A 12,643-nucleotide genomic window follows, 5' to 3' on the forward strand; every position below is an offset into this window, starting at 1 on the left:
CTACATTCTCTGGCACTACAGATAAGATGAATCAAGAAGTTTGCTAATTTAAAAAAAAAAAAATCTCAGAGCAGGGAGGAGCAGAGGGAGAGAGAGAATCTCAAGCAGACTCCACGCCCAGCATGAGCCCGACATGGGGCTCGATCTCACAACCCTGAGATCGTGACCTGAGCTGAAACCAAGAGTCGGACGCCTAACCAACTGAGCCACCCAGGCACCCCAAGAAGTTTGCTAATTTATAAAATAGTGATTTTTTAGTAGTCTCCTGTTTGGAGCCCAATCTTAATAGTTAATCTCGGATAATTCAAGCATTTAATAGATGAGTACCTTTTCCCCGTGCCTCTCCTTTTTCCTGGGAATCTGTGTAACACTCCTATGTCCCATTGAAGTGGGAAGCGGTGAATGCTAGAATCGTTACCAGGTTGAGTTAAACCAGCTGTGACTTAAAGATTCAAGCCAAAGTAGATCTTCTCTGTTTTCAGAGAACTACCTCTAGTTCCTACTTTGTGGAGAGTAAACCTAGCCATGAAATACGGAGCACAGAAATAGTTTTCTTTTCAGAACTGACAAAAAGAAATAATTTACTCTAGTAACTCAATGACTTGTGATATCTAGAAACATAATGCAAACTCTTAGCCATGATCTGGCCAACACAATCAGGGCTAAGGGTAAACTCCCACCGAAAGCACTATTTACACCAGAGCTAGGCTGTAGGAATTTGGATGATATTAAAAACCTACTCCCTCATCCCATACCAGCACAATGCTATACACAGTTGGTCCAGGAACTGACTTTTGAGCAATATTGGACTGGTTAGACCAGGACATAACCCTAGGCCTTATAGGGATCTTTTAAAAGAACGAAGCCACACTAAACCTAAAAACAGCAATAAATATAAATACACAGAGAGATAAAAAGCTTATTTGGTGCAAACTTTTTAGCAGCTCTACCATGCTTCTGGTTTCTTTTGGGCAGAGAATGCCCCTGCATTGTTTTGTAGAGTATTAAACTCATATTCTGAGTATACGGAATTTTCTTCCGGGAACAAGGCTTTCTCCCCCATATAGTCCCAGTGTCAGAGCCATTTTCAGCTCAACTCAGGTGAAATTTTAATTCTAGAGAGGCCCACATCCTTCTGACCTGGGTGGACCTGGTGGTGTGGCCCCAGCCATGGCCATTCTTAATCTGGGGCAAGCCCAAAGAACTGGACTGTTTCCTAAACAGGTGGAGGGCTGTAAGGATGTGCTGGAGTCAGGTCCAGGGGACCAGTGTAGCTCAAACTCCTGAGAACCCACAAGATCAGCGCTCAAGCAGTTCTGGATCTTCTATCTCCCCCTGGCTTCCCTGAGCCTCAGACCAAGTTGAACAAATTTGTCTCCCATTGTTGTCCTCTCACCTTCTCCTATACGACTAGTCCTTGAGCCCAGGACACATTCCTGAGTTGGGGTCAGCACTTACCTGGCTTCTGGGTGACTGAAAACTTCACCAGTAACAGGACAATGTCAAACATGTGAAGATGATCATTCTCCAAGAGCAATATTCTGAAAATAGTGATGGTGCAATTTTGGAGGAGTGGGTTTCTATCACCGAGGGAGTCAAGATGGATGATCCTTCTCACAGTTATATACGAAAGATCCTGGGGCACTAGGAGAAAACCTCCCAAGCCAGCACTTCTTTACAGAAGCCGGAGCAGATGAAAAGCATCACCATAAACACACTGAAGAAATCCCATTGTTGTGATTAACCTCACCTGCACTTCACCCCGTCTCTCACCTCACCTGTACCTCTCACCTCAGATTAAAAAGCTCTTTCACACATGGTATTCATTTGATCCCATGACAATTAAGAAACATCATGCTGGGATAAATGCCAAGTTATCCTGTTACTGCAGAGAAAACACTATCTCTAGAAGGTTCCCACTTTAGCCACAAAGAAAGCCCTTTCTGGATTAAGTCCTATTGTGCATCCCCTCTCCCTGCGCATCCAGGCTTTTCCATATGCATCTTTTTATACATAACCTATTCGGCCAATCTTAAATTCTTGGATTCATCATAATGTGCTATGCTCTTGCCCTCCTTGCAAGCAGCCTTCCTGGTGCCACAGACATTAGTGAACCCTTCACCACAGAAATTTATTCATCCTCTCCCAGGGTCCTCCATTGTCTAACCCAGTGCTATCCGACAGAACATAAATGAGGAAGCCACGTTTGTAATTTAAAAGTTTCTAGTAGCCACATTTTTTTACGAGTAAAAAGGAATAAGTGAAATTAATTTTTAATGTGGTTAAAACGTACATAAAATTCACATTTTAACCATTTTTAAGTGTACAATTCAGAGGCATTTAGTGTATTCACGATGCTGTGCAAACATCACCACTATCCATTTCCAGAACATTTTCATTATCCCAAACAGAAATTCTATAACCATTAAATAGTAACTCCCCAATTCCTCTGGCCCCAGGTAACCTTTATTCTTCTTTCTGTCTCTATGAATTTGCCTATTCTAGGTACCTCATATAAATGGACTCAAACAATGTTTGTCCTTTTGCCACTGGCTTTTTTCATTTATTTCACTTTTGAGGTTCATCTATGTTGTAGCATGTATCAAATTTTCATTCCTTTGTAAGGCTGAATAATATTCAAATATATATCCCATTTTGCTTATGAACTCATCTGTTGGTGGACATTCGGGTGTGACCATCTTTTGGTTATTTGCTGCTATGAACATTGGTGTACAAGTAAGCCTCTGAGTCCCTGCTTTCAATTCTTTGGGTATATACCTAGAATTATTCTAAAAGTATTTTTACTTGACCCAATATATCCAAAATAGTACCACTTCAACACGTAATCCTTAGAGAAAAATGAGATCTTTTATAATCTTCTTTTGTATGAGGTCAAAATCCAGTTGAGATGATAAATTGTCACCAAAATTCATCTGTATTCGGATTTCACAAAATTTATAAAAAAGTAGAATCATATAGCCACGTTGTCCCACATATACTTTAGGACATGTAAATTAATTAAAATTAAACAGAATTTAAAATTCAGTTCCTCAGTCATATTGCAAATGCTCAATCCCCCTATGTGGCCAGTGGCTTCCATACTGAACAGTGAGGATCTAACCGACAGGGTAGAAATGCTTCTCTCTGCCCCCTGCATCTGAGCTGCCTACCTTCTCAGCCCGCCTCCCACTATTCCCCAACATGGATTCTAGAGGGACAGATTCGGAGCATTAATTCAAGAAATATTTATTGAGCACTGACAATGGGCCAACCATTGCTAACTGCTGAATATGATAGGAATCAAAACCATGTTTGCACGGAGCCTAAAACAGATGGGGCCAGCAGACATAAAAACAAGTAATTTCAGAAATAACTATATCTTATAAATTGTTATAAGCCCTATGAGAAAAAATGGTACAACGCCGGCACAGGCAGATATGAAAGAGATAATCACACAAATAACAATATCTTAGAAAATTTTGAAAAGTGCACGGGGAAACAAAAGGATCTGATGAGAGTTATAACAGTTGGTTTTATTTAGAAGGGGAGCTGCTCAAAGGAAACAACTCAAAGCTGAGATAGAAGAACAGATGAGCTAGGAAAAGGGGTACAAAAAGGGGACAGGGTAGTGAAGTGACCAGGCAGAGGGGACGGCCTGGGATGAGAAAAATTTTCATCTCTGAGAAACAAAGAGATGAAGAATACAGTGCAAGTACAGACAGTGGTGCCCCGGGAGGATGGGCAGGTAAGCAGGACATGCTTCATGCAGGGCTTCACATCATAGGAAGGATTTGGGATTTAGGACCAAGTGCAATGGGATGTTAAAGGATGTTGAGGGATATTGGGTTGGATTTTTTTTTTTTTAAGGCCAGTCTGGCTGCATGGTGAAGAAAAGTCCTGAGTCTTCAGCTTGGGCCTAAAGGGGCCTTCCTTTCCTTCTTCTGCATTTGACCTACATTGCTTGGTGAGAGCTCATCCATAATTCTTGCCTTGTATTTACCTATTGTCACTTTATGCGCTGTCTTCCTTTACTGTTATTCATACACTAACTCACTAATGCGCCTTAACCCAATTGTGATCTTTTCCAGCAGGCAGGAAAAGCTTCTCGCTCATCTTTGTATACCCACAGCATGGAGCATGGAGCAGATATACTCAGCCAATCTGTTAAATCGGATTGAGTTAAAAGTCTGATCATAGCTTGCTACTTTCTACCCGCAAAAAGCGTTCTGTGACCTAATTTACTCTGTCTTTAATCCAACTTTTCTGTACTCTGTTTGCCACAAAGACTAAAGTCCCTGAACAAGACCTGGGCAGCCTTCCAGCGTCCCTCCTGGCAACACTTAATTACGAAAAGGGGTTTTGTTTCAGGTCAAGTAAGGGTTGCAAAAGGCATCAGCCGACACGTGACCCCGCATTTCAGAACTTCAAGGAACTCTCCTTCCAGAACCCTTCAAAGTTTTGGCATGAAAAGTATGCACTTAACAGAGTTCTCAAGAAACACAAACCCATCTCCAAGAGGTGCTTGCACTTGGCTATGTCTTTAGCTAAGGACTCCAAAAGCGTTAGATTTCTTTCCACCTTCCACGTACTGTGGATTGAAATTTCATGATCTCAGGGAAAGAAATGTGGAAAGGGCCCAAACTTTATAACTTACAAACCTGTGACCTTGGCCAAATTAATCTGGAGCCTGTTTTGACATCTGAAAGAAGTGATAATACCTATTCCTACAGACTGGTTAGGAGAATTAAATGAGAAGTGAAAACATCTAGCAGCGGTTTGTAATCAAATTGCTTTCTGTGCCTGTAAGTGTTTTGGGGGCGGGGTGAGGGGATGAGGGAGACTTTTGCCACCGCTAGAAAAGCCACTAGGTATCCTCTTATCTTTCCTGGTGAATAAGATATTATGAAAGATAAATCAGACGGGGGGGGGGGAGCCCATTTATGAAATATTCCAAAAGAAATATTTTCAATTTCACAATTTATGAGGATACAAGTAAATATAATTTTAACCTCAACAGGAGCAGCCTTTTGTTATACCTCACTCTAGGCAGTGGACACACGTTAACAAAGTCTACACAACAAGCCGAATTCACGGATTATTAAAAAAAAAAAATGACTAAAATGTGAGTAACGATTTAAAGCTTCTCTCCAGAGGCTTTTCCCCAGCACCAGACTTGGGCTGAGGTGCTCACAGACTACATTTTCTTGCTGCCTCATCTCCCCCTCTTCTCCCACCCCACACAGTTGCACCCAGTCGCGCGTCTCGGGACGGGGAACGTAACACACGCCCATCTGGATGTGAGGGGCTGGATGTGAGGGACGTGGGGACCCCCGGCGTCAAGGCCACTTTCCGTTCTTCCCCCAAGGCCCCCGGTCATCCTCCGATCCCAAGACTCCGCAGTCCGGACGGCACAACCGTCCGCTCCCTGGTTCAGCGCTTCCCCCACCCCAAGTCCCCGGCCTGGTCTGCACCGGGAAGAGAACGGTCAATGCCCGGGAATGACCCCGCCTGGGCGCGAGCTCGGGGCGGGGAAGGAGCGAGCGCGCGCCTCGCGAGGCCCCGCCCCATCGCCAGATGCGGCGCTGTTGGTGCGCGGTGATTGGCGGGTGCGGCCGCGGGATGAATGGGGTGACCGGGGCGGGGGAGCTGGGCGGGGACGCCGAGGGCGCCTGGCGGGGGGAGAGCGGCAGAGGGACGCTGGGCGGCGGCGGCACCGCCCTGTGCGGCGGGCGGCCAACGGTCCCCACGCCCAGAGGGTGGAGGAGGGGGGCCCGGTGGGCGGGCTCTGGTTCCCCGGGAGGGGAGCGCGTGTGGGGGCCTGGAAGTGATAGGGGCCCCAGAGGGCTGCGATCCAGACGAGGGGGATGGGGGTGGGGCAGGGAGAAGCTGCGCCTGCCCCTCAGGCCACCGGCAAAGGGCGTCCCCACCTCCTGAGAACCCCTTCTAGGTGCTCTGAGCGTTTGGTGCAAACAGGGTCTTGCTCTTCCGAGTAAGAGCTGTTACTGGAATTCTTGTCTGGACATCCCTGTGTGGACACGCAGCTTTTTTCCATTCCTACACCAGTACCCTTTTAAAACTTCATATTTCACGTTCGGTCATTCAACAAATATCTATTGTGTGCCTACTTTATGCCTGACACACCCCAGTGGGCAAGGCAGATTTGTTTCTAACAAATTTTAAAGTTTAAAGGCTAATTAGGCAGGTAGGAATAAAAAAGGCTAATTAGGCATGTAGAAATAAAAATAAGCAACCAAAACAATTACAGATTGTGCAAAGTGCTGTGAACTAAGTATTAACTAGTGACTGAGGAAGGGGAAATGCAAAGAGAGACTGATTTTACCCAGGATAATAGGAAAGACCTATCTGAAAGGGTGACTTCCTAGTTGAAACCTGGAAAAGGGGGAGGTGAGCAGTTTTAAGGAGAGAGTATAGCCTTTGCAAAGGCCCTGATGCTTCAATCCCCTTTTCTCATCCTCTGCAACATCTGAATTTTCATAGCACTTTTTTTGCATTTCTTAAGGCATGTCACTTTTTACCAAGTATTGTAGTTTTATTATCTCAATTCCTGGCACATACCAGGTCCCCAAAGAATATTCAGTAAATATATACTTAGCATCCACTGATTTCCAGATATGCTACTAGGTGCCCAGGATAATTTAAAAAGTGAATTGAGCATTCATGAGTGTTTCCTGAATATGAATTTTGTATTTTTATGTTTGTCCTGTACATCCACTGTGGCACCATTTATCCCTGGTCTTTGGGAATTTTTCTTGACCACAAGGAAACTTTCCAGGCTTTCATGCTTTCAGAGCTTAATCGATCCAATAAACTAATTGGGCCTACCTATTAGTAAATGAAAGTACAGTGTGTTATTCTTCTTATATAATGTTTGTGTCTGTTTTTCTGCTTGTGTTTTATTAGTTACTAACCTGCAATGCCTTAATTCAAAGCAATAAATGAAATGAAAATTTGAAGGACTTGACTAGCCCTCTGAGTTGAAAAATATTTATTGATGTTGGGCTGAGAATGTTGGTCCCTTCTAAGTAAGCTCTCATTCCATAGAGCAGTACCTTGCTTTGTTTACAGTGGCCTGCCTTGATCTCTACCTCCTCCTTTTGAAATTTGGCAACCTACTCCCACATATGTAAATGTTTTCCTGTGATATGAGAAAAGCACATTGGGAAAGGCAACTTCTTATAATTAAAATATTGACATAGTTATCAAAATACTAGCCATACATTGATTGTTCCGACAAGTAAATAAACTTTATTTCGATTATTCTCTGATTCTGTTTTAAAAAGTAAAACTATTGATTTATCTGTATTAGTTGTCTATTGCTTTGTAACAAATGATCCCAAAACAGTGGCTTCAAATGACATTTTTTTCTGTCAAAGTTTCTATAGGTGAAGAATTGGGGCATTGCTCACTTAACTGGGTTTTATGTTTCAGGGTTTTTCACAGTCTACAAGATATTGACTGGACCTGGAGTCATCTTAAGGCTTTGCTAAGGAAGGAGGCATTTCCAAGTTCACTCATGTGGTCATTGGCAAGATTCAGTTCCTTGTGGGCTATCATACTGAGGACCTCAGCTCCCAGAGGCCATACTTAGTTTCTTGTTTTGTGAGCACGTCCAACATGGCACATTTACTTCATCAAAGTATGCAATCCAAAAAGCTGGACAAAGAGTGCCAGTAAGATAGCAGTCAGTTTTTTCCTAACCTAATCTTTGAAAGCCATTCCATTATTTTTGCCATGTTCTTTCCATCTGTTAGGAGCAAGTTACTAGGTCCAGCCCTTGGGCATGAAGATCAGATGCCAGAGATCACTGGAAGCACTTTCAGAAGTTGCCAATCACAGGACACCTGGGTGGCTCAGTAGGTTAAGCGTCTGCCTTTGACTCAGGTCATAATCCCAGGGTCCTGGGATCGAGTCCTGCATTGGGCTCCTTGCTCAGCTGGGAGCCTGCTTCTCTCTCTACCTGCAGCTCCCCCTGCTTGTGATCTCTCTCTCTCTCTGACAAATAAATAAAATCTTTAAAAAAAAAAAAAAAGAAGTTCCAATCATATTATCAGAGCACATTAAGCTGATGAAATGAATTTGGGACTCTAAAAGTGTTCCTTGCATACCATGAAACAGCTTCCTATGTCTTTTTTTTTTTTTTTAAGATTTTATTTATTTATTTATTAGATAGCGAGCGAGAGAGAAACAGCATGAGAGAGGAGAGGGTCAGAGGGAGAAGCAGGCTCCCCGCTGAGCCGGGAGCCCGATGTGGGACTCGATCCCAGGATCCTGGGATCATGACCTGAGCCGAAGGCAGTCGCTTAACCAACTGAGCCACCCAGGCGCCCGAAACAGCTTCCTATGTCTTATTTGCTGTCTTTATCATGAAGAAAGTAAATGGTCTTTTGAGAGTCTAGTTCAGTAAACTTTTATGTCTACTAAATATCTGGCATAGCACAAAGCTAGAGGAACAAAGATGATACATGACACATTTTCTGGCCTTGAGTTGGGGCAGAGAGATATAAGCAAATAATTATAATATTAATATTATAAGTGATAAAAAAAAAAAAAAAAAAGACCTGAACAGAGTGCTCCGATTATGGGGAGAATAGGAAAGAAACATTCTGTTCTAGGTCACATTCAAGGAAGCAAAAAGGGTAGGAGGGGTAGAGACAAAAAAATCAAGAAAAGACTATAGTTTAAGACTATGTAGAAGTTAATCTTATTGATCAGCAAAATGCAAAAGTAATGACATACTATTATACCTTTTATTTCTAGACCTTAAATAGCCTAAAATTGCCTCAGTTTTATGCATCTAGGGTATCTAACAGCTTTTTAAATTTTATACCTGAGTTCATTTTATTGAGATACATCTGACAGAGTGCAGTGTGTCATTTAATCATTCCAATTAGAAGACAATCTTGTAATGCTCTTTAGTTGAAAGAGAATTGACTTAGTGAAACTAACCTTAGGGAATACACTTAAATTTGAAAAAAAAAAAAATGTGCTTCACAGTCAGATGCCAAGAAATAGTTTGCAAAAATAATTGAACTGCCACACACACTTGTAGATTTTCAGGTGAGTCTCATGATTCATTCACTCCCGGCAAACAGTGAACTTGAGATTGTGAAAAGAAATTTTATCACCAGTTTTTGACATATAAGGGCATGTCTGATATTGCAAGTGCACAAAAGCAAGGCCTTTTGTAATACATATAACTAAAATATCACATGATCTTTAGCATGACTAAATCATATATGATATGATAACCTTCTGATATGGAGAACCTGTTTTGTGAATGACAGAATAAGGGCAAAGCATATTCTATAGTATATCACCAGTGCCAAAATCATAAGGAGCACTTGCAGAACACATCGCTTAACCAGAACATATTCCTCAACAATAGACACCACATGGCTGCTCTTGGCCAGTTGCACATGATTTTTGGCTAGAAGTTTGGTTATTGTCTGCTTTTGTCTACTCCCTAGAAATCTTTAACTCTTTCATGTGTTAAAGAATTTTAAAAAATCAAGTTATGAACGTTATGAAATAACCAGCAAAGTAAAAGACACATTGAGAATCTGTTAAAATCTTATCTTTAACATAGCTAAGCATTTGAAGAAGTTGAGAAATGAGATTTGAATTCCATCTTAATATTAAAAGTAAATATATAGTATGTCAGACAGTGATAAGTGCTAAGGAGAAAAATTAAGCAGTGTAAAAAGTTTCCAGAATATGGGAGGCAGGGAGGGAGATGTTGCAAATTTAGAGAGTTTAAGGAGAACTCTCTAGGAAGATGACATTTAGAGAGATCAGAATGGAGCAAGAGTGTAAGTCTTGGAGATTTTGGGGTGAGATTATACTAGGCATGGTGGAAGAGTAAGGATAAAGGCCCTGAGGCAAGTCTAGTGCTAAGGAGGTAATTGCGGGTAGAAGACAAAGTAGCTTTAGAAGGTCAGAGAAATGGCACAGGTGCTAAGTCATGAAGCACCTTATAAGCTATTGTAAGAGTTTTGATTTTTACTCTTAACTGAGATGAGAGGTTGATCGATGGTTTAAGTACACAAGTGACACCATCTGGCTTTGGTTTTAAGAGGATCACTCAGGCTGCTGGGTTGAGAATAGACTGCAGGAGGCAAAAGCAGTAGAGGTCCAGGCTATTGGAAAATTCTGGGCAACAGTTTATGGTAACTTAAACCAGTGGTTGTGGTAAACTTGGTGAAAAGTAATAAGATTCTGGATAAATTTTGAAGATCGAGTAGACAGAATTTACCTGATGCATGCATGTAGGATGTCAGAGGAAGACAGAAGCTAAACATAACTCTAAGGTGTTTGGCTTGAGAAACTGAATCAATAGAGTTGTCATTTACAAAGCTGGGGAAAACTATGGATTTGAGGGAGAATCAAGAGTTCATTTTTTATTATTTTCAGTTTGAGATGCCTTTTAGACATCTAAGAAAAGTCATTAATAGGCAGTTACGTATATAAGTCTAGACTTCAGGAGAATATACATTTGGGAGAAATACATTTGGGAGTCAGTAGAGATAGAACCCAAAGTCATGAAAGAGGATGATAATAATGCCTAGGAAGTAAATGTATATAGAGAGGATTGAGGACACAGACCCCTTTCATTGTCCAGTTGCTCCTGGATAGAGTACTAAAGAGTATATAAAAGGAAGTGGAGAAGAAAAACTAGAGAATCCAGAAATAGTTCAAATTGTTCATTCATTCAACAGATATTTATGAGCATCTGCTATTTGCCAGAGGTTCTACCAGCCATTGGGAAAACATGGTAGACCAGGCATGGGCAGTGCCTTCAAGTAGTTCACACCCATCAGGATGAACACTCAAGGACAAGAATAGAGATAAATCCCAGTACAATGAAGAGGAGTAGCAGCAGAGTAACAATGGAAGTGTAGAAAAGATTCCTTGTTCTGGGGAGGAAAGGAAACTGCCTTTAATCTATCTGCCTCTAACAAAGACAAGTCAGGCCAATGGGAACCCCTGGCAACAAGGTAACAGAAAATACAAATTAGCAGGTAAGAAAAAAGTAAGATCATCGAGAAGGGGGGGGGGGGGAGTAGGAGCCAACAAAGACTTCATAGTGACATCCTTAGCATAAACTAGCTTATGCTTGTCCTATATTTTAGTCAACTTTCGAATGTCCAGAGGCAAACATAGACTTTTGCCTTGTCTTAAAAGACAGGTTTCATTATGTTACACAAATACCTCCTAAGCACATAAAGTATTTCATCCTGAAATGAAACAAGTCTCATTAATAAGAATTGTATTCTAATGAAACTTTCAATTGTATTTCTTTTTTTTTAAGATTTTATTTTTAAGTAACCTCCACACCCAACATGTGGTTGGTTCAAACTCACAACCCTGAGATCAAGAGTCGCATGCTCTACTGACTGAGCCAGCCAGGCACCCCTCAATTATATTTCTTAATTCAACTACAGATGCTATAAAAATGGAACATATTTCCCAGGATGTTAAATACTTTCTTTCTCAAGAGCAATATTGATATTGCAAGAGAGGGAACACAAGCAGGGGGAGTGGGAGAGGGAGAGGCAGGCTTCCTGCGGAGCAGGGAGCCCGATGTGGGTCTTGATGCGGGGCTCGATGCAGGGCTCGATCCCAGGACCCTGGGATCATGACCTGAGCCGAAGGCAGATGCTTAACAACTGAGCCACCCAGGCGCCCCTGAAGTAACTTTCCAATATGCTTGGAAGTGTGTGGTTGGAGGAGATTTCAAACCATTGATGAAAACTAAGAGCAGAAGGAAAAATGCTACCAGAATTTAAAAATAAAGAAAAGTAGGAGGAGGAAGACAAAAAGGAATAAAATAGTTAACTATTTAATGAAAACAATTCAACAATCACTTCTTGGGGACTATCGTATGGTTGTCGTAAAGAAAAAGGCAAGAGTTACAGGGTTTTTTACTGCACCCTACCTGGGTTTACTCTTGATAGGTTGGTTATAAGGACTGGGATGGCTCCAGCACAGTGTCTAGAACCTGGTTGGCCAAGAATCTGATTCTGACACTAATTAAAATACTTTTCTTGAACACTGATATTGAATTTTAGGCATTCTTTTGATTTATTTTGGAAAAAAAAACCCACATTCAAGTCAGGGAGTCATTTCAGTTCTATTGCTTTCCTTAAACCTTTATCCATGAATGTGATAGCGCTGCGATCTACAATAATTCATACTGTGGTCGTGGTAGTTTACACTGTAGGGTGTAAGATGAGCTGCAGGCTGGGGGGAGGGGGGGAATTCTCCCTAAATCATATATGTATTCAGAAACTTAATTCTCCAGCTGGAGGAAGAAAGAGAACATGACTTTACTACCTTAGGTTTAAGAAGAATCAATAGTCCTGGGACACTATCTGACAGAGGGTTGGAAATTTAGAACAGAAAATGGAAGCACCAGAGGGATGATGGTGATAGTGAGTAAGAATTCACTCATTCACTCACTCAAAACATATTTACTAGGCTCTTATTATATATCAGGGACTGTACTAAGATCTGTGGATAAACAGTGAGCAAAATTCAACATGTTTCCCCTTCAAATGGAGTTTAAACCTGAAGCGGTGGTCTTTAAAGTGGGGGTACAAGCTTGAGCCAGATGGTACAGTCG

The sequence above is a fragment of the Halichoerus grypus genome, chromosome 9, assembly GCF_964656455.1.
Source record: "Halichoerus grypus chromosome 9, mHalGry1.hap1.1, whole genome shotgun sequence".
Classification (NCBI taxonomy): Eukaryota; Metazoa; Chordata; class Mammalia; order Carnivora; family Phocidae; genus Halichoerus; species Halichoerus grypus.